Source organism: Callithrix jacchus, chromosome 7 (assembly GCF_049354715.1).
Source record: "Callithrix jacchus isolate 240 chromosome 7, calJac240_pri, whole genome shotgun sequence".
Lineage (NCBI taxonomy): Eukaryota > Metazoa > Chordata > Mammalia > Primates > Cebidae > Callithrix > Callithrix jacchus.
This window is the reverse complement of record NC_133508.1, coordinates 20,338,016-20,359,966: the sequence shown is the minus strand read 5'-3', so window position 1 is coordinate 20,359,966 and position 21,951 is coordinate 20,338,016. Positions and strand designations below refer to the sequence as shown.

The 21,951-nt window shown below is 38.1% G+C and overlaps 1 protein-coding gene and 1 pseudogene across 3 annotated transcripts in view; one reads left to right on the top strand and one right to left on the bottom strand.

Annotated features, from left to right (window-relative positions):
- MALRD1 (MAM and LDL receptor class A domain containing 1) overlaps positions 1-21,951 on the bottom strand; it is a 619,714-nt gene that overhangs the window by 52,420 nt on the left and 545,343 nt on the right. The gene's annotated exons all lie outside the window — the stretch shown is intronic.
- On the top strand, positions 19,674-21,449 carry LOC103794137 (importin subunit alpha-8 pseudogene; annotated as a pseudogene).

Sequence of the window (21,951 nt, the reverse complement as noted above, 5' to 3'; positions counted from 1 at the left end):
AGCAAAAAGTACAAAGCTGGAAGCATGATGCTACCTGACTTCAAACTATAATACAAGACTAGTAACCAAACAGCATGGTACTGGTACGAAAACAGAAACAGAGACCAATAGATAAATGGTGCTGGGGTAACTGGCTAGCCATATGCAGAAAATTGAAACTGGACCCCTTTCTTACACATTATACAAAAATTAATTCAAGACGGATTAAAGACTTAAATATAAAACCCAAAACTGTAAAATCCCTAGAAGAAAATCTAGGCAATACCATTCAGGACATAGGCAGCAGCAAAAATTTCATGATGAAAATGTCAAGAGCAATTGCAACAAAAGCAAACATTGACAAATGGGATCTAATTAAACTAAAGAGCTTCTGTACAGCAATCAAAATTATCATCAGAGTGGACAGACAACCTACAGATTAGGAAAAAAAATTTGCAATCTATCCATCTGACAGAGGTCTAGCATCCAGAATCTGAAAGGAACTTAAAGAAATTTACGAACAAACAAACAAACAAACCCATTAAAAAGTGGACAAAGGACAGGAACACTTCTCAAAAGAAGATATTTATGCAGGCAACAAACATGCCAAAAAGCTCAACATCACTGATCATCAGAGAAATGAAAATCAAAACCACAATGAGATACCATCTCATGCCAGTCAGAATGGTAATTTTTAAAAAGTCAAGAAACAATAGATGCTGGTGAGGTTGTGGAGAAAGTAGGAACGCTTTTACACTGCTTGTGGGAATGTAAATTAGTTCAACCATTATGGAAGACAGTGTGGTGATTCCTTCAAGACCTGGAACCAGAAATACCATTTCACCCAGCAATCCCATTACTGGGTATATACCTAAATGAATATAAATCACTATATTATAAACAGACAGGCTTACATAAGTTAATTGCAGCATCATTCACAATAGGAAAGACATGGAGTCAACCCAAATGCCTATCAATGATAGACTGGAAAAAGTAATACATATACACCAAGGGATACTATGCAGCCACAAAACAGAATGAGACTGATTTTTTTGCAAAAAAAAAAAAATGTTTTTTGCACAGACACAGATGGAGCTAGAAACCTTTATCGTCAGCAAACTAACTCAGGAACAGAAAACCAAACACCAAATGTTCTCACTCATAAATGGGAGCTGAACAATGAGAACACATGGACTCAGAAAGGGGAATGACACACACTGGGGCCTGTTGGGGGACAGAAAGGGCATCAGGAAAAATAGCTAATGCATGGTGGGTTTAATATGTAGGTGAGGGGTTGATAGGGGCAGCAAACCACCACAGCACATGTTTACCTATGTAACAAAGCTGCACATCCTGCACATGTATCCTGGAATTACAATAAAATAAAATAATAAAATATTGACATTTGTATATTCCAGTGTAGAAGACATTATAAATGTAAACAAGATAACAGGATCCAATACTTTTCCCTGATTTAAGATAATGGGGAAAACACATCTGACTGCATTATTCAAATTTAAAGGAATTTCAAATCATGTCATTCCAGGCATTAGAAAAAGATAAGAAGGTTATATTAAAAAATTTGTAAGTTAAAAAATATGTCAAAATTCTCACATTCACTTTGTCACTTTGTCTTAGTCATGACTGCCCCATCAATTTCACCTCCTAAATACCTCTTAGCTACTTTCTCCTTCCCATCCTGAATCTGCACGTGGCAAAGGCCCTCATATCTCTAGCACTGTACCAGGCTTCTAACTACATTTCCTGAGGCCAGACTGATGTCATGTGGTATAAGTTGCCTGACTCAAACTCTTACTACTTTCCCACAGCTTTCAAAATCCTGTCCCAATAAGGTGGTTTTACATACAGGTCTCTTGTCATCTGGCTTCTTGCTGGCACAGCTAGTTTCATCGCAATTCCTCTTGACTCACAAACCCTTTACTCTTCTTCAAAGCCCCTTTTTCCAAGAAACATACTCTCATGCTTCTAGGGCTTTCCACGACATCTGTTTTCATTGGCTAGAAGATAGCTTCCCTTCTTATCAATCTGGCTAACTCATCTTTAAGGATACAGACCAATTATCATTTATCTCCAGAAGCCTTTCTTTGTGCCTCTGCTTAATTTAGACATGTCATCTTTGGTCTCATGGAATCCTTATGACAGTGCTTAATCACACAGTACTGCCCTTGTCAGTTTCTTTATCAATCTTTGCAAGCTATATATTTTTTGAAGACAGGATCAGTATCTGTTTACTCTTGTACACTGAAATTAGCACAAGCTTGTACATCAGTATTTACTGAAAATATGCATCACCATCACAATCACAGTAGTTAACACTCGGATAATGTGTTATAGTTATCAAAGCACTCTTTTGGAGTACATATATTATCTCATTTAATGAATAAAATAATCACTTATAATTTTAGCATGCATCAGAATCATCTGGAAGGTTTATCAAAACACAGATTTTTGAGTCTCCTCCCCAAAGTTTCTGATTCAGTGGCTGGTCTGGTTCTGGGTGGCCTAATAATTTCATTTCTAACACTCTCAACTGATGCTGCTTCTGCGGGTCTGGGGTACACACTTTGAGAACCACTGCCTTAGAACATTCCTGTGAAAGGTTAAGTGTTATTATTCCCAATTTATAGAGGAAATAGATGCTCAGAGAGCAATGGCTTTGTAAGTAGTAAATTCAGGGCTTCTGAACTGCTTGTCTGCTTGTCATTGTACCATGTGAACATTAGTGAAATACTAAATTGATTTCAATTCTACATAAAAGGCAGCTTTATATTATCAGATTCTGTCCTTACGATATTATAATTTGAAAATGCAAATCATGTGCTCTTATGTGATTTTTATTGCAATTTTTCTTCGAATTGGTAGTCAAGTTGGACAGAATTGCAAACATAAGAAGGAAGCACATTTCAACATTATTTCAAAATTATTATAGTAGAGTAGAAATAACTTTACTTGAGTAGAAATGAAGCAGATAAGAAGTGTTCTTCTTTTTCCTCTTTGTTCAAACAAGTTGATGATGTGATGTTATGGCTGAGATGATACTTAAAAATGTTTTGGTTAAAAAACTTTCTTAAAGTTGGTGTTTTGAACTTTCTACTCCTCTGAGTTTCATTTTTTTTTTATAGCTGTTATAGAGTAATATTTCCCTGGAGTTGGGTAGGGAAAAAAAAGAACAAAAAAGGAAGAAGAAATAGAGAAGAAACTAAATAATTCACAAACGGGGCAATTGAAAATGGCTGCAACTGAATAGAAACTGGTCTTGTTTTAAGACAAAGAAGGTGAGGGTATTAAATTTTTGCTGTGGAGTGTAGTCCTTCCAAGAAATAGGTTTTTGAAATTTTTCCTTTCACGGGAAATCTGCAAGATTTTTCCTTTAAAATGTATATTCTGGCCTCTTATTTCCAGTAAGATCTTATTCATGTTTTCTCTCTATCACTTGAAATTTACATAAAACCACACAAATAAACACAAAATGCTGAAATTAGAAAGAATAAGCAATGAATTGCTGGGCTCTAGAAGGAAGGAATTTCCACCAACTGCAGAATCTATGAGGGGCCAGGCTGAGAATCTATGAGGCTCTAAGACGCTTTTTGACCTTTTGGGAAAACAAGGAGGTTCTCTACTTGCTCAACACAAAACAGGAAATTTTTCAATGGCTTTCCATCAAATGGAGATAAAAAGTGCAAACTCTGAACCTGTTGGCAAGTGAGTAATCATTGAGTACCTTCTATTCGCTAGGCTTTGCTGGGTTGTGGGCATCATATCCTATCAAACCACGTGCTTTCTGGCTTCTGAACTTACTCACTGGAGATAAGGTTGCACTATTCCCTAAACGTACTAGGCTTATCCTTTTCTTAGTGATTTCATGTTTGCTCTTTCCAGTGACAGATACACTCTGCCCAAATCTTAGAATATCTTGTACTTTCATGGAATTGTGGTCTTAACTCAAATTATACCCCCTCAGAGACATCTTAACAAGTCTAAGATCAGCCACTGCCATCATCTCTTCCCCATCTCTTTCTCACATCTAACTAATTTTCTTCATTGCATTTTTTAACTACCTAAACATTATGCACACACACACATGCACCCAGACACATACATGCACATGTATATATATTATGTATATATATTTAAAATATATTTGTAAGTGTAATAAAAGTATTTAAATATTATGTACCTAAATTAAAAATAGATACATCAACAGAAATCAGAAAACCTGAATGAATGATTTTAAAGAGATACTATAAATCATAAAAACATAACAGAAACTATAGAAATCCATGAAAGTTCAGTAATATTTATGATAGTGAAAGAGTCTTATGACATGCTTTAATCTAGGCTATTTTGCTGTTTGTTTTTTCAAAGTTTCAGGAAACGGTAATCTTCATGCTATACATTCAGAAAATAAGCCAATATTTGCCTGATAATAGAAGCTCAAAAAATATTATGCACAGAAGAAAATCTGAGAACAGTGTCATTTGTAGATGTCAACAACTTAAATAAATTACTGGCAATCTGAATGTAAGAGTAAATTGTGCTACAGCATTTAGTGAAAACTGCCTTTTCCCTCAGTATACAGTTCTAATCCATAAGGAAAAGGCAAATAAATTTGTATAAAAAACAGAGGGCCTTGTGGGAGAGAAGTAAAACTATAGCAGATAATCTATTGTCCTAAGTTGCCAACAGACTACTTCCAATAACATTTCCACCTAAGAGCACTGTACTTACGAATTTCCTGAAAGTCTTAATGAATAAATAATCCTCATGTTATGTAAGTTTTGCTCAACATATAAAATGAATAATAGTCAAAACTATTTTCCTATTAATGAAGAATCTCCTAAGATATTTTCTGGCCTCCATCAATTTACTGGTGAATTATCTCAAAACATTTTAATGAACAGGTAATTCCCAGATTATATATACTCTTTTAAACATATGAAAAGATGAAGGTTAACTGATAGGTTTCAAAAAGCTATATATTGGTTAGGCACGGTGACTCATGCGTGTAATCCCAGGACTTTGGGAGGTTGCAGCAGGTGGATCATCTGAGGTTAGGGAGTTCGAGTCCAGCCTGGTCAATATGGCAAAACCCCTTCTTTACCAAAAATGCTAAAATTAGCCAGGAGTGGTGGCACGTGCCTGTAATCCCAGCCACTCAGGAGGCTGAGGCAGGAGAGTAGCTTGAACCCAGGAGTAGGAGGTTGCAGTGAGCCTAGATTGTGCCACTGCACTCCAGCCTGGGCAACAGAGAGAGACTGTCTTAAAAAACAAACAAAATCAAAAAGCTATATATCTCTGCTGCATCAATCAAATATAGTACATCCACAAAATCATAGATCGACTTCACTCAAAGATGTGCAAAATCCCAAAATAAAATGCAGTAGATAATCTCCTGTAAAGGAGCCCAAAGAACTGGCAGTAATGTAAAATTATAAATATATAGAGAAAGATCTAGAAGCAATTCCATTGTTTATATATCTTTGTTGTTCGATAACTTCATACCCTTGGACAAAATGAAACATTCATAGCATTGAACAAAATGAAGAATGATGGTCTTTAATGTGTAACACCTGTGAAGATGGGGCTGGCGTTGACAGAGAGGTGGACTCAACAGGGCGGTGTGGGGAGCAACAGAAGAAAAATGAGCCTGCTAGGGACTATTTAATGTTGTAATAATCTCATAAATTTTAAGGACAATAGGACATTTACCACCTGGCCTGTGGATACTCTAGTTGATTAGGGAGAGAGAAAACTTGGAAAAAAGATAAAAGAATGAAAAAAAAATGTAAAAGGCAGAGCAAGAGATGATGCTGATGGATCGCTACCAGAGAAAGATTGCCTTATCTTTCGCTAAGGGTTCAGCAGTTTCTGTCACAATAAATCCTGGTATCAGGTGATTTTGCCCCACCCCATCTACAGAGCAACAGGCATTTTCCGTTAAATTAAAAATGTATAGTTTTTTCCTGAGCATTTTACCACATTTTCCAAGAAACAAATGAACACGAACATTTTAATTTTTAGGTAATTGATACATAGAATGTATTATGTTGGTGGTATTTGTAGTTATAAATATTTAGTTTTTGTTGTTGTTGTTGTTTTTTGAGACAGAGTCTCGCTCTGTTTCTCAGACTGGAGTGCTGGAGTGCAGTGGTGCTATCGGAGATCACTGCAACCTTCGCCTCCTGGGTTCAAGTGATTCTCCTGCCTCAACCTCCTGAGTCGCTAGGACTACAGGTGTGCACCACCACACCTGGCTGATTTTTATATTTTTAGTAGAGATGAGGTTTTGCCATGTTTGCCAGGCTGGTTGAAAACTCTTAACCTCAGGTGATCCAACCACTTCAGTCTCTCAAAGCGTTGAGATTACAGGTGTGAGCCACCATGCCTGGCCAGTGTTCAGCTATTTTTGCAGCATGTCATATTTACATATGTAACACACACACATATGGGAACAAAATAATACAAGTATATTGGCACTGAACTCACGTTACATATTTATATTAAATAGAAGGGGTTTTAAAGTTTAGGTTTTAAAAATCTTTCTGAGTATTTGTCATATTGTACATTCTGCAGTGTATACTATATATTTTAGGCGAAAACATCTTTTAGAAAATAATTGTGTTGTGAAATAAAGATATTATAGTGGCCAAAAATATTTACTGAAGGTTAGGTGCTATGTATTAAGGATCAGGGTAGCAGCGCAATATAAACCCCCTGACTTCATGAAGTTTACATTTTATCGAGGGGAGTGTGTGTCTGTGTGGAAAAAGACAATATGCAAAGGTAAAAGTAGCTAGGTCTATGATGGAGTCAGAGAGGTTGCAGTGCAGTGTGAGGACCAAGTTGGAAACAAGAATGTGGTCAACTCTTTTGAGAAGTTTTATCATAAAATGAAAGAGATGAAATTTTTGGATGCTGGAACAGAAGTGGGGACAAGTGAGGGCTGTTTTGTCTTTTTCTTGTTTTCGGGTGACGGCTACGATGGCCTGCTTGTTGATGATTCAGCAGACAATTCAGTAGAGAGGCAGGTGTCTGAAAAAGAGAGCAAGAGAATAAAGAAGTTTGGGGAAGAGGAGGAGGAATGGGTTTCCGAGTGTTGGAGGCAAAGGGTCTTTTCTGGGAGAAGACAAGGATTTCAACAACAGGTGAAGGGCTGGCTGATGGGTTTGCTGATGGGACAACTTGGGAATTCTTTGATAACAAATCTCTTAAGAAAATGTATGGGTAAATAATTCCCAGAAGTGTGGAGTGGGAGGACTGAGGGGAAGATAAGAAAGCACACATTTGGAGTAATTTTTAACTTCCAGAAATAATTCAAACTAGAAACACGTATTGAAATTTGAAGGCAGTATTGGATACCTATTTGAGGTTATAACACTCTCTCTCTCTCTCTCTCTCTCTCTCCCTGTGTGTGTGTGCACACACACACGCAAGAGATAAAGAGATAGAGAGAAAAGGGCATTTTACTTTATTTTCACTTAATTATTTTATGAATATTGCTCAATAATTCAAGTTGTACTAGAAGTCTTGAGCTCTGAAGGAAAAGAATTTTGATTTATTTGTATCTTCTAGTGTGAACCTCTATTTTTATACATAATATGCATACATGAGGTTCTTTATCTATTTTATTGTTATAACTAAAAATGTTTCTATATTATAGAGCCAGCAGGTTCTTACTCACTGCCCTCTAGCAGCCTCTCTCTACTATTTGATATAACTAAATTCATATTCAGAGTTTATAACATTATTACTACATAAATAGTATGATTTTCTGCTGAGCCAATAGTGTATGAGGATTAACCATCATGTGCCTTTTAATTTTTTTCTGGAGTGAATTATCTAATTTACTTCTATTTGCTCACCTGTCTATGCTTTGTGGCTGACTTCTAAACTCTCCAACCACTTCTCAACATAATTTTGAACTAGATTAAAATATGAGATAAACTATCAGTACCTGTTTTCTTTAGGAAAGAGAAACTAATAAAAGTTTTCAAAGAAGATTTCCAAAACCCCCTGTCCCTTTGCTCCAGCCTGGACAGCTTGCTCTCGGGGTCTCCCCTCAACAACTCGTAGGCCTTCTCTCAAACATCAGCCCTGGGTCCCAGATTCCATGTCTTCCTCTTCCTCAGTTTCCTCCCTCATTTTGCTAGAGTGCAGGGTGCATGGGGGTTAATTTCTAAAGATTTTTTTTCGCTATCATCATAGTCAATTTTTAGTTTGGTGGGCTTTGGAACTTAGGTTAAAAAATTATTTAATCTAGCACACAATAATCTTCTAGCTTCTAGATAGCTAGATAGCTTCTCCATCATCTTCTAGCTTCTAGATAGCTCTATTATCTTCCAGTTTCTAAGAAGATTGCTCCAGGATCTTCCATATTCCAGTGATTCTTTCAGTATTCATGAATCTTTATATGTAGACAGTTATATTCACAATAATGTTAATGGATAGTGCTGCCATATCAGTTTCCCTGAAATCTCCGTAAGGAGGGCTTTGGCATAAGTTTTTCCTAATTCACTGTACCTGGAAGTTAGAGGCGGTCATCAATCTGGGGAAATTTTTGCATTATTTATTTTACCATTTTCTCCCTGCTTTATTTTCTGTTTTCTCTTGCTGGAATTTCTACTATTTGGATATTGAACCTTCTGAATTGACCCTTAAATTTTCTTTTTTCCCCCATATTTTCCTTTTATTTATAGTCTTTTTTTGGAAGAGAAGGGGCTGAATTTATATTCCAGTATTTTTTGTCAATGTCTAACATTTTCAAGTGTTGAATTTTAATTTCCTTAATCCCTTTTTTCCTCTAGTCATTACTTTTTCAGATACCAGGTATATTTTCTAACTCTTTGCACATATCAAATAGAATTCAATGTTTTTCTTCAGATCTCTATATCATTTCTGTTTCATTGGGGTTATACTTTTTGACCAGAATCTGTTAATTTATTAGTTTTAATCTGCCTTTCTTATTTGCAGTGTTCTCCCACATTTGGTTACTCTCAGCTTTCTGGGGGTATTGATGAGGAAAGCCCTGAAAAGATGATCAATGGGTGTCTAGCACGGGCTGATCTGGGTGACTGATGGGCTATGTTTTAGACCATCAGCCTCCTTCTCTTGGTGCATGCCGTATTATAGAATTTTCAAGGCTTCATTCTGGTGTAATTTAGCCTCCCCATTGAGAGACACTTCCATCTTTCACTTTGTGGTGGCAGTGTGAGTTTGGCCTGGGGAAGGTCTAAGAGTGGCTGCTAGTATCCCAGGAACCAGGAAAGAAATGAGAATAGATTCTCTCCCCTAAACAAACAAATGGGAAGTTATTTAGTGCTATGGTCCAAATGTTTGTATCTCCATAAATTTATTGAAAACCTAATGACCAATTTAATGATATTCAGAGGTGATGTCTTTGGGAGGTATGGAGCTCATGATGGTGGAGCCCTCATGAACCAGACTAATGCCCTTATACAAGAGGCCCCAAGAGCTGCCTTGCCCCCTCCCTCATGTGAGGACACAGCAACAAGACACCATCTATGAACTAGAGAATGCTCAATGTGGACACTGAATCTGCCAACACCTTGGTCTTGGACTTCCCAGTCTCCAGAACTATGAGAAATTTCTGTTGTTCATAAATTACCTCCTCTATGGTGTGTCAGGCCCTTGTTGCATTACCGTTAATAAATACCTGAGACTGGGCAATTTAAAAAGAAAGGAGGTTTGACTGGCTTACAGTTCTGCGTGCTGTACAGAAAGCATGGTGCTGCATCTGTTCAGCTTCTGGTGAGGCCTCAGGCAGCTTTCAATCATGGCAGAAATCAAAGGGGAAGCCAACACATCACACAGCGAAAGCAGGAGTAAGCAAGAGAGACAGACAGTGGCAGGGAGGTGCTACACGCTTTTAAATGACCAGCTCTCATGAGAACTCACTCACTATTGTGAAGATAGCACTAAGCCCGAAGGATCTATCCCCAAGACCCAAACACCTCCCACCACTGGGCCCCAACTGTAGCACTGGGGATTGCACTTCAACATGAGACTTGGGCAGGGACACAGACCAAAACTGCATCATGTGGTATTTTGTTACAGCAGCCCCAAAGGACTAAAACACTGGAACAGTACCTTATAGCTGTTCTCTGCTAAGTAAGCTGTTACTGAGTCCAAAGGTCTTGTTGTTGTTTGTTTTTCTCTTTTTCATTTTTTAAATAGAGATGAGATCTGCTTATGTTGTCCAGGCTGGTCTCTAACTCTCAGCTTCAAGTGATCCTTCTGCCTCAGCCTCCCAAAGCAGTGGGATTACAGGTGTGAGTCACAGAACCTAGCCTCAGTCCAAAGGTTTGGTGCATTTTTTTCTAGAGAGTAAATCTCCCTAATTGAGAGGTGGTGATGGAGGTGGGGTCTCATGAGGTGCAGCTGGAGTTTGGATACCAAAGAACTCCTTACAGGGTAGCAAGCAATTTCTTTTTTTCTTTCCAATTTAGTGGTTCATTCTGCGGTGTGAGGTGCAGGTTATCTTTAATTCCTGGACCTCCTAAGGTGTCTGTAAAGTGAATGCATTTGCTCCTCATTGATAGCTTCTTCTGCATAGGGCTGTATACTCTAGTGCCTCAAAGAATACAGAACCATAGTATATTATACTATGGTCAGAAACAGTGATATCTGAAATAGAAATACACAGTTTCCAGCTCTTCCACTCAGATAAGTCACTCTGCCATCTACAGCTTATCTTCTAAAATGTTATTAACTTTTCTTGTTCATTCTTCATTGCCCTGCCCTTGTAGATTTATATGGCTTTATTTTGTTGTTGTTGTTTTGGTGAGTCTGGAAAGGTAGAGGTGATAAAGGCTTATGTTACCAGCTACCCCAGCATTTAAAATTTTCTTCATCTACTTTAGCTACTCTAATGTAGTCACTGAAAAGACGGGTAGTTGGGATTCATTTGAAAGTAAAGTTTTTCCCAATAAACATGATTCATGAAGAAAGGTAAAAGGAAACTGACAATATTTCCAAGAGAATACCCTCAATCATGGATAATGGAATTTAATTTTGGTAAGAATGGAAGTAAAGGAAGATGAGAAAAATGATGAAATATGTAAAAACTGGTTTGAGGTCAATAGTTTGAGAAGCTGAATAAGAACAGGGAATATTGCGGTGAAAGTACTAGATTGATTCCATAGCCTGGTAACATACAGCATTATGGTCACAAACAGTGAAATCGAAATACTATAACTGCATGTGGTGACAATGTCCAGAATGTGACAAAAAGAATGAAAAGATATGAAAGTATAGAAGAAAAGCTAATTAGAGATAGTTCAGGAGAATTGAAAGGACCAAGACCATTTGAAATATAAACTCATGGATGCTTAGTTCACTAAGAATGATTACAAGAATGGAAATAAATACAGGTCAAAGATAAAAATCAATAAACGTAAGAAGGATGATGCCAGCAAGTATGAGGAATAGCAAACAGGGTAGCCAGATGGCACATGCCTCAAAGAAGCTAGACGACTCTGAAAGAGGAGGGAGGACCAAAGCTTTGAAGGAAACAAGGATGGATGAGGACACCTATCTCCCTTCTGGGTTTGAATTTTAACCATTTGACTTGTGAACACTTAACCAGCTTCCACTGAGAGAGCCACAGTGAAAGCACTGTCCTCCAGGGACAGCCTGTTTCTGTTAGGGCAAGGAATTAAAAAAAAATCATTAGAGAAGAAGTCGAGGCTACAGGACAGTTAGTTGATCAAAGAGCTGGAGATCCAGGACACACAAAGAAAGAATTTGAGAAAATGGAGGGAGGACATGGATTTAGATGAGCAAATGTATTCTGCAAAATGGGATCAGAAATCATTAGTGGTAACTGAAGGGTTCAAAAAAGCATAGAGAAGTTAATGTTTAAGTTAAAGCCACGAATCCCCACATTTTGGTAGAATTTCAGGGCAGCCTGCTGCATCAGTAGTGTAAGATGGTGTGCTATCTTCGGGAAGGAAGGTGAAGGGGTTCTTAGTTATGTCACCCTAAAATGTGCCACTTTGGAAGAAGGATCACTTTCAGGCAATTGAGAAAAAGCCACAGCGGATGAACTCTCTACCATTCCCTGTATCTGCCTGAAAACAGAGCGTGAATTCCTCTTACGAAGACCCTACCCCTGCTCAGCTTCCAGTACAAGGAATGGGAGAATGACCTTATCACTGGAGAAAAGATGGCACTGAGATGCTATGCAAATGAAGCTTACTAGCTAGCCCTCATCTACCATCAGTTTCCCCTATACTTGTCCCACAACTTTCTGCCCCAGAAGCTCAAAATCCTTTTATTTTGTCTGGTCACTTCTCTGTAAATGTACTGTTCTTTTGTTAGGATGCAGTCTAAGCCTAAATTCTAAGCAGCTCTGAGTTACTCATCACGGAGTTCTCCCATGTGTATGCATGTGTTAATAAACTTCTGTTTGTTTTTTTGTCTTGTTAATCTTTATTTTGTCTGTCTAATTTGCAGAGCCATAGTCAATGAACCTAAGATGGGCAGAGGACAAAGTTATTTTCTTCTCTTACAAAGAGTATAAATATAATCAATCTTAATAAGTAGGTCTTGATCTACCAAGACTCTTGGTAGTTGGCCTTTGGTTTAAATCTAAATTTTTGATGATAGGTGAATAATTAATATTATTTTACAATAATATTTCTAATGAAATGCAAACAGTAGTCACAATAAGTTGTACAAAAAGAAGCATTCCAACGGTTTACAAACAGTATGATCCCACTTTTAAAAGTAAAGATACACATATTAATTTTGGTTATTTCTGAGGGTTTAGGTTTAAACTGGATAATTCTGAATTTTTAAATTATTTATAATAAATACATTAGAACACTTCTTTTCAATACAGAAAGAAACAACACAAATTTAAAAAATATATCGGGCTGGGCGCGGTGGCTGACACCTGTAATCCCAGCACTTTGGGAGGCCGAGGCCGGTGGATCACGAGGTCAAGAGATCGAGACCACCTTGGTTAACATGGTGAAACTCCGTCTCTACTAAAAATACAAAAAATTAGCTGGGCATGGTGGTGCGTGTCTGTAATCCCAGCTACTCAGGAGGCTGAGGCAGGAGAATTGCCTGAACCCAGGAGGCGAAGGTTGCAGTGAGCCAAGATCATGCCATTGCACTCCAGCCTGGGTAACAAGAGTGAAACTCCATCTCAAAAAAAAAAAAAAACAACTATATATCTATATCTATATATATTTATCTATTATATCACAACTATAGGAATTACATCCTTTTCTTCCTTATATGTTGGCCTACTTTTTTTTAATAGAAAAATGTTGTTATTCTGTGAAACCTTTAACTTAATAAACAAGTTTGCTTTTGACATATACAAAGGCTATTAAATTGAATTAACACTTGAAGCCAGCAATTTACAACTAGACTCATCACCGGAATTACTAGGAAAGCGATTAAAACAAGAAGGAGGAAATAAAAGAGATCTCCTAAGCCTGCCTGAGAATTATGGAATCAAAAATTCCCGGAGTGCATTATAACTCTAATGATAAGATAATATATAAAATTTTGAAACCACTCTCACAAGATAGGTACCAAGAAAAAGAAATTAAATGAGATCTAATTAATCATTAACAATCTAAATTAGCAGGTAGATGGGACTAGTCACCATGTTTCTTTTTCTGTTTCTTTTTTTTTTTTTTTTTTTACTATGACACTAGAGTCCTAGATGGAGTAAAGGCATTCCATTGTATTCTTCCAGCTGATCACAAGGAAAAAAAACCCTGGAGAAAATATGAAAATTACCTATAGAAGACTCTGAAGGTAAAGGAAAAAAAAGCTATTTGTTCAGGGACTTCAGGAATCAAGGAACCACTTAGAGGAATTCCCTCTTGTTTGTTTGTCTTTGCCTGGTTTCTTATGTGTCCCTACCTGGCCAATAGAAAAGGCCGCAACCCCGAAATGTGTATGGGTTCCCCAAAAGGCCTACTTCCCAAGTGAAAGTTCCCTAAAAGGCCTATTTGGTCTAGCCAAAGAAAAAAAACACTGGCCAAAGCTGGCCCATCAGGACAGAACATTTTAACCATATCCACCTGTGTCCAGACCAATAGCAGTGAAAAAACTGCCACTTCCCTACCCTAACAAGTGAATTCTTCTGAAATGTTCTAAAAGCAGTTCACCTTTTTCACAGACGAAGGGTTTGAGAACCAGATGCTGTCTGTCTTGAGTGTTGTGGGAGCTCTGCGGACTCTGAGAGCAGCCCCTATCACGCAACCTGCGTTCTGCTCTATCTTCTGATAACCCATTAAATATCCTGCTCCAATTTCTCAAAGAACTAAAACCAGAACCACTGTTTGATCCAGCAGTCTCTTTCATGGCTACCTACCCAAAGGAAAAGAAACCATTACAGTAAAAAGGACACGTGCATGTGTATGTTCATTATAGCACCATTCACAATAGCAAAGTCATGGAAGCAACTTAAGTGTCTATCAATAGGCTGCGTAAAGAAAAAGTAGATATATCCCATGGAATAATACTCAGCCATAAAAAGAAATGAAATCATGTCTTTTGCAGCAACGTGGATGGACCTGGAGGTCATTATCCTAAGTGAAATAACTGAGAAACAGAAAGTCAAATACCACATGATCTCACTTATGAGTGGGAACTAAATAATGTGTACGCATGGGCATAGAGAATAGAATAATAGGCAATGGAGACTCGAAAAGATGGAAGGGTGAAAGAGGGGGTGAGGGATGGGAAATTATCTATCGAGAACAATGTCCACTACTTGGGTGATGGTTAAACTAAAAGCCTAGACTTTGCCACTACACAGCATATCCATGTAACAAAACTGCACGTGTACTGCCTAAATCTACAAAAATAAATAAAATATAGAAATCCAGCAATACCAAAATGTCCTGCTGCAGGGCCAATGAAGGCATCCATGGCTATGGTATACTCCTTTTCTGAAGGCCAACGCTCCATGATTAACAAAAAATTGACTCTTCTCTGGAAGCTCTTACCTTGGCTTTTTTCTTGAACAACTTCTTGACCTCCTCAACACACTTAGCTGGGTGATCTCTGAGAGTTTTCAGAATTTTTTGGATTAACTTTCCTTGCTCTTATTGCTTTTGATATGGAATTGGCATAGGTGATAGGCCAAGTCACACCTTGACAAATCATAATCAGGATCATGTTTTCCAAAGTATATACATAACTGCACAAAATGGTGCAAAAATGAGCATTTGGAAATTTTAAAGACCTGACTTTTCTCTTTCCTTGAATAATTGGAAAACCTTGAGTAAATTATTAAAACTCTTAATACCTTGGTCTGACACACACCACTATATATTCTTTACATCTCAGAAACACTACAAATGTACAATGTTTCAAGAGTGGGAGAGTCTTTTGGATTCTTTAAAAAGAATGATAGTATATTATACTCAACAATAATATTTAATTTTGTTAAATAACAATGGTGGATAAAAGAATTAGTTCTCTCTCTGGTTTTCACTTCTGCTACCTGCTGCTCTATAATGGAGTTAGTGTACTTGTCACTCTCTTTTAAAGATCAGGTGAAGCAGAGCCTCAATGTAGACTTTCATCTTAAAGGTCCTTTAACTTCCATTTAAGCCTTAGTTTTGCTGTATGCATTTTACTTCAAATAACAAGTTAATTTATGTTGTATTCAATTATAAATACAAAATAGAGTCAGTGTTGAACAGTATCTAGTCAACAGCAAGAATATATGAAAAAGTCTTTTCAATTAATTTTTTCTTCTTAAAACTTAGAATAGTACATAATAATTATACTCTTTCATATTAAAATAGTATGTGATTATATTAACAGATGCTACTTTTTTGGATATTTAAAAAAAAAAGAAGGAATATGTGTTATATCGAATCCATTTATATGTTGGAAAATGAATTTAGAATCTCATTGTTGAACGTGAAGTACCTATTTTCTTCACCTTGGTGTCAGCCATGGTGTTTAATAGATGCATCATTTCTGACAATAGCACTTAAGACTGTTTCCCTTGGTTTGTTCTCTGTAATTATATTCTTGTTAATTTTCATCTATCATTTGTTTTCCTTTTTACCAAGCAAAAGTTGTTGAGGCTATTAAGAAGAACGATGTTGAAGTAACTGAAGTATCTACTACCTCTTTCTGTATGGAAAAATAACACTCTGGACTTAGCGGAAACATCGTTAAACAAGCAAATCCAACTGTAAAACAGTTCTTTCAGGAATGAGAACTGTGGCTAACTAGGTTTCTCTTTTATGAAAATGTAAGGAAGTGGAAGAGTCTGCTAGAATTAATGCCACTGGTATTTTGACACCTGCTATTTTGTTAGATTGGATACTTACGGGAGAAAATGATCCAGGCTTTCAAGTGATTGCAATTGCTCTCTACTCTCAAAAGCGAGTCAAGGCAAAATCAAACAAAACTAGTTTTCACATGGAGAAAGGTGAAAGTAGTGCATAAGGTACTTTGGGCATTTTTACATGATGCATGATGACTGTAAACATGTCTAGCATGCTGCTCTTCCACTCCCATTAAACTCATCATGCATACAGGGTGACTTGTTAAAAGTGTATTTCTCCTCTCAGCCTTGAAGGCCCATGAAGGCAAGGGTACCATCTGTCTTGGTCACTGCTCAGTCTGCAGGTTTGGATAGGTTTGGTTTTTGGTCATTCAATTTACACATTTTGAATTAAATTGTGATGATGTGGCTATATGACCCACAGTGTCACAGAGAAAAAGAAGAAAACTTAAGATCAATATTGATCTGGGAGAAATTTCTTCAAATCATGAATCAGGCAGATTAAGGCCAACATATGCAGGCTCTGACATATTATCTGTGTAACCAGACTTCAATCACAAGTTCAGAGTCAGTGCCTAGCAGAGAATAAAAAGTCATTTTGTAACTACAGGGGTATTCTTTTATCTGTATGGTCTTTCAGTGGAAGAAACCCCCAGAGAGCACGTGGCCCAAAGGTATCAACTGGGGCACATGATGACTGTGTGATTTAGTTCTTACAGGTAAAGTCGCTCTAGGTGGGGATGGAGTTAGGGAGAAATTCTCATGATAGCTCAGGCTGTGCTCTGTATCTCAGAAAATTCAGTACCTGTTATTTACCAATTTAGTAAATCAGAGGACAAAATAGCATGGATAGGAAATTTTGTACCTCAGTAGAATGTGGAGCTGAAAATGGAACACTCATCATTCGCTGTAAGAAGGGGCTTCAAATTACCCAGGCAGAAATGGAACAGGGACATGAGCACCTTATATATTTTATTCATTGACTTTATATAAAATCATGAGAAAATTAAATATGTAATCTTACCGTTACATTAGGAAAAATTGAAAGGAACACTAACCTGAAGATCCAGACAATGCTTTATTATAAGAAGAAATGGCTTTTATGAGGCAGACAACTGGTGAAGAGAATGAAATTGATATGAACAGGAATAAAATATGGAAGCCTATATTAAAATTTAAAATAATGATTCAAAAATTTAAGGTTATCTATGTATCAGAGGTCATGAATATAGAAATAAGTATTTCAAAAAATAATTGATTGATGAGGAGTAAAAACTTAAGAATCTCATCGTGGGTCTGGGCATGGTGGCTTATGCCTGTAAACCCAGCCCTTTGGGAGGCCGAGGCAGGCGGATCATGAGGTTAGGAGATTGAGATCATCCTGATTAACACTGTGAAACCCTGTCTCTACCGAAAATACAAAAAACTAGCCTGGTGTGGTGGCATGCACCTGTAGTCACAGCTACTCTGGAGGCTGAGTTAGGAGAATTGCTTGAACCTGGGAAGCAGAAGTTGCAGTGAGCCAAAATTGTACCACTGCACTCCCTCCAGCCTGGCAACAGAGGAAGACTAAAAAAAAAAAAAAAAAAAAGAAAAGAAAAAAAGAATCTCATCATGTGAATAAGAAGATAAAGGTAGATTAATGACTTAGCCACTTTATGCCTCTGCTTCTTATTTGTAAAATACACAAACATAATACCACCCAACTCCTAGGGCTATTGTAAATCTTAACTTATTTAACAGGTTAAGTGCTGAGAACTGTACATACCACAAACTCTATAAATATTTGCTATTATTACAAAAAAAAACATTTCATTAAGCTCCTAATATATGCAGTATATAATTACTAGAAGTATAAAGGCTAAACCAACTGACACACTGATAAAAGTTGTTCAGATAACTAACAGAAGACCGAAATAGACAGGAAGAGCTCTCTGTCCTAAAATAACCCTAATGGCTAAAGAGCAAAAAATAGGAAAATACACAGACTAGTCATTTTTATGGTCAATTTGGTAAACAGGCAGCTTTCTTCTTTGCCAATTAAAACATTTATAAGATAACCAACCATTTGTTTTCCAAAGTAAATGTTTGGCTCAATTGATTTTTCACTTCTTTCTTAAAAAAAAAAAAAATCAAGATTGTTTTTAATGGCATTCTTCTAGGAAAATCCATGAAGCAATGACTACTGTCAGAGGTAAACCACCAAAAGAGACTGAGCATGGTTTTCTATGGCAGCCAATGGTACAGTGGAAAATAAATGGTATGAAATTAGACGCCATGCCAACTACCATGGTAGGTAAATAAGAGAGAGTAATAGAAATTCAAGCTGACAGGGCCCTTAATTGTTCTTGTCCAAGTCCCTGCCTCTACTTTCATTTACATAAGAAAACTGGAGATCAGAAAAATGAATTAACTGGAGAAAAATAGCCTAGCTTTTAACTGTTAACAGAGCAGTTACTAAGACAATAAACTTTGACCCTCCCTATAAAGATCTCTCTAATATTCCAAACTGGTGTCTGTATATGTGTGTACGTGTATGTGTGTGTCTGTGTGTGTTTGGTGTGTTTCCTAACCAGTAGATTACCAGAGATAAGCTTTTTAGCTCTCTTGCTCTCTTTCAAAAGCTGAAATATTTTGTTGCTTGATATCTACAGAATAGAAGCTTCAAATAACTTCTATACACATTATTTTATTCAGATCCCTGAATAGCCCTCTTAACCCAAGGCAAACATTGTTACCACATTTTACAGATAAAGATATAAACATTTAAAGAGGTTTCAAAAGCAAAAAAATAGCAGAAGGCAAGATGTGTAACCTAGACTTAATGGATGCATGATGGAGAGTCTTAATGTTTTATGACCTGTACATTTTGAAATTGGTGAATTATTATTTTTATTTTTTTTTTGAGATAGAGTCTCACTCTGTAGCCCAAGCTGGAGTGCAGTGGTGCAATCTTGGCTCACTGCAACCTCCACTTCCTGGGTTCAAGCAATTCTCCTGCCTCAGCCTCCCAAGTAGCTAGTATTACAGGCATGCACCACCATGCCTGGATAATTCTGTATTTTTAGTAGAGACAGAGTTTCTCCATGTTGGTCAGGCTGATCTCAAACTTCTGACCTCAGGTGATCTGACCGCCTTGGCCTCCCAAAGTGCTGGGATTACAGGCATGAGCCACCACGGCCAGCCAAAATTAGTGGTATATTTAACTAATTATTGAATGCATGTGTATATAATCTATACTGTTTGACTCCCCTCTTTCTTCATTCCTTTATTTTTGAAGTAAACAAAAAGAAAACCCTGTGACACTATAGTCAATAATTGCTAATCATTGATTTACAAATAACGAACAGAGTATAATTGATTTGTTTATCCTAAAACATAAAAGCTTGAGGTGATGGATACCCAGTTTTCTGTGTTGTGATTACTCATTCATGTTTATACCAAAATATTTAACGTATCCCACAATATATACCAACGACAATTAAAATTTTTTTGGCCGTTCCTGGCCAAGTAACTTACTACTACCCACCAATATGCTGAGCTTAGATGCTCCAGAAGAGAGGCTGAGAAAATTTAAGTACCGAGGCAAAGATGCATCTCTGAGGCGACAGCAGAGGATGGCAGCCAGCCTGAAGCCCTGAAAGGCTGAGAAAGATGAACAGACCTTAAAGAGAAGGAATATCACCAGCTTCTGCCCTGACACACCTTCTGAAAAAACAGCCAAAGGGGTGGCGGTCAGCCTCACTCTGGGTGAAATAATCCAAGGTGTGAATAGCTCAGATCCAGCCCTGTGTTTCCAGGCCACCCAGACAGCCAGAAAAATGCTATCGCAGGAAAAGAACTCCCCTCTGAAATTGGTCGTCCAAGCGGGCCTCATTCTCAGGATGGTGGAGTTCCTGAAGTCATCTCTTTCCCTCTTCTTGCAGTTAAAGGCCTCCTGGGCCCTCACCAACATTGCTGCAGGGACTTCGGAGCAGACTCGAGCTGTGGTAGAAGGGGGAGCCATCCAGCCCTTGATCGCGCTCCTGTCTCTCCCCAACCTGGCTGTGTGTGAACAGGCAGTGTGGGCTCTTGGTGGTAACATAGCTGGTGATGGCCCAGAGTTCAGAGATAAGATCATCTCAAGCAATGGTATCCCACATCTGCTGGCCTTGATTTCACACACCCTCCAATCACATTCCTGCAGAATATCACGTGGACCTTATCGAACCTTTGCGGAAACAAGAACCCGTACCCTTGCGATACTGCGGTGAAGCAGATACTGCCGTCCCTCCTCCACCTCCGACAGCACCATGACAGTGAGGTTCTCTCCGACGCCTGCTGGCACTACCTCACTGACAGCTGCAGCAAGCGCATCGGACAAGTGTTTGACACGGGATTCCTGCCCTGGCTGGTGGCGCTCTTGATCAGCTTAGAGCTCAACGTCTTGACCCCTTCTCTCCGCTCCGTGGGGAACATTGTCATGGGCACAGATGAACAGACGCAGAGAGCCATAGACACGGTCATACTGAACGTGCTCCCCTAGCTCCTCCAGCACAACAAGCCCTCTATTCAGAAGGAGGCAGCCTGGGCCCTGAGCAACGTGGCGGCAGGACCCTGTCACCACATCCAGAAGCTGCTTGCCTACAACGTCTTGCCTCTCTTGGTGGCTGTGCTAAAACATGGAGAATTTAAAGTCCAGAAAGAGGCTATCTGGACAGTGGCAAACTTTGTAACGGGGCCACCATGGTTCAGCTGATCCAGCTCGTCCATTCTGGGATCCTGGATCCCCTGGTGAATCTGCTCACCTCCCGAGATGTTAAAATTGTTCATCATCCTCGATGTCATCTCTTTCATCCTCAAGGTGGCAGAGAAACTGTCTGAGAAGGAAAACGTGTGTCTTCTGATAGAAGAACTCGGTGGAATTGATAGAATTGAAGCTTTACAACTGCATGAGAACCGTCAGATTAGCCTGTCAGCTTTGAACATCATGGAGAAGCACTTTAGCGAGGAAGAAGAGAGCCTAATGTTACTGAGCCAAGTCGTAGACCAAGATTGTGAATTTATAAACAGTGACTGCTTAGCAAAAAAACAGCCAAGCTCCATTACTCCTAACCCAACAACCCAATGCCAGCAGATAACATCTTTAAGAAGTAGCTGCCCTATATCTTAGTGTAACCCAAATGTAAAGCTTTTAAACTTAACATTAATAAAATGTTCAGCATGTAAAAAAATTAAATATTAAGTAAAAAAACCCAACCCTGTAATTTACTGTCTTGCAATCATTTCTCATGGTAGGGAGGGCTCCTTTTTGACTGGGTTTTCAGACCCCTGGCCTGGAGTGTGTTCTTCCTGGGTTCTTCTGGAAAGCCACTCTGAGCTCTGAAATTTTAAGAAATAGAAAGCAAAGACCTGAAGATCAATATGGGAGAATGTACATTGTTAGGATGTGGAAAAGGGGAGTTAATTCAACAAAGAATAAAAATTCAGTTGGTGTAAAGGCCAGATCAGTCTGCAAAGCAAAAGCTGAAGACAGGTCAAAGAAAGAAAAGACTGGAGTAGCTAATCAGGGAGTAGGCAAGGAGTCTGAACACCTTTGTCAGTATAGCAAAGTATCAAGGCTAAAGGAATGAAATGACTGTGAGAGGATGGGGATAGTAGCTGTGATTTATAGA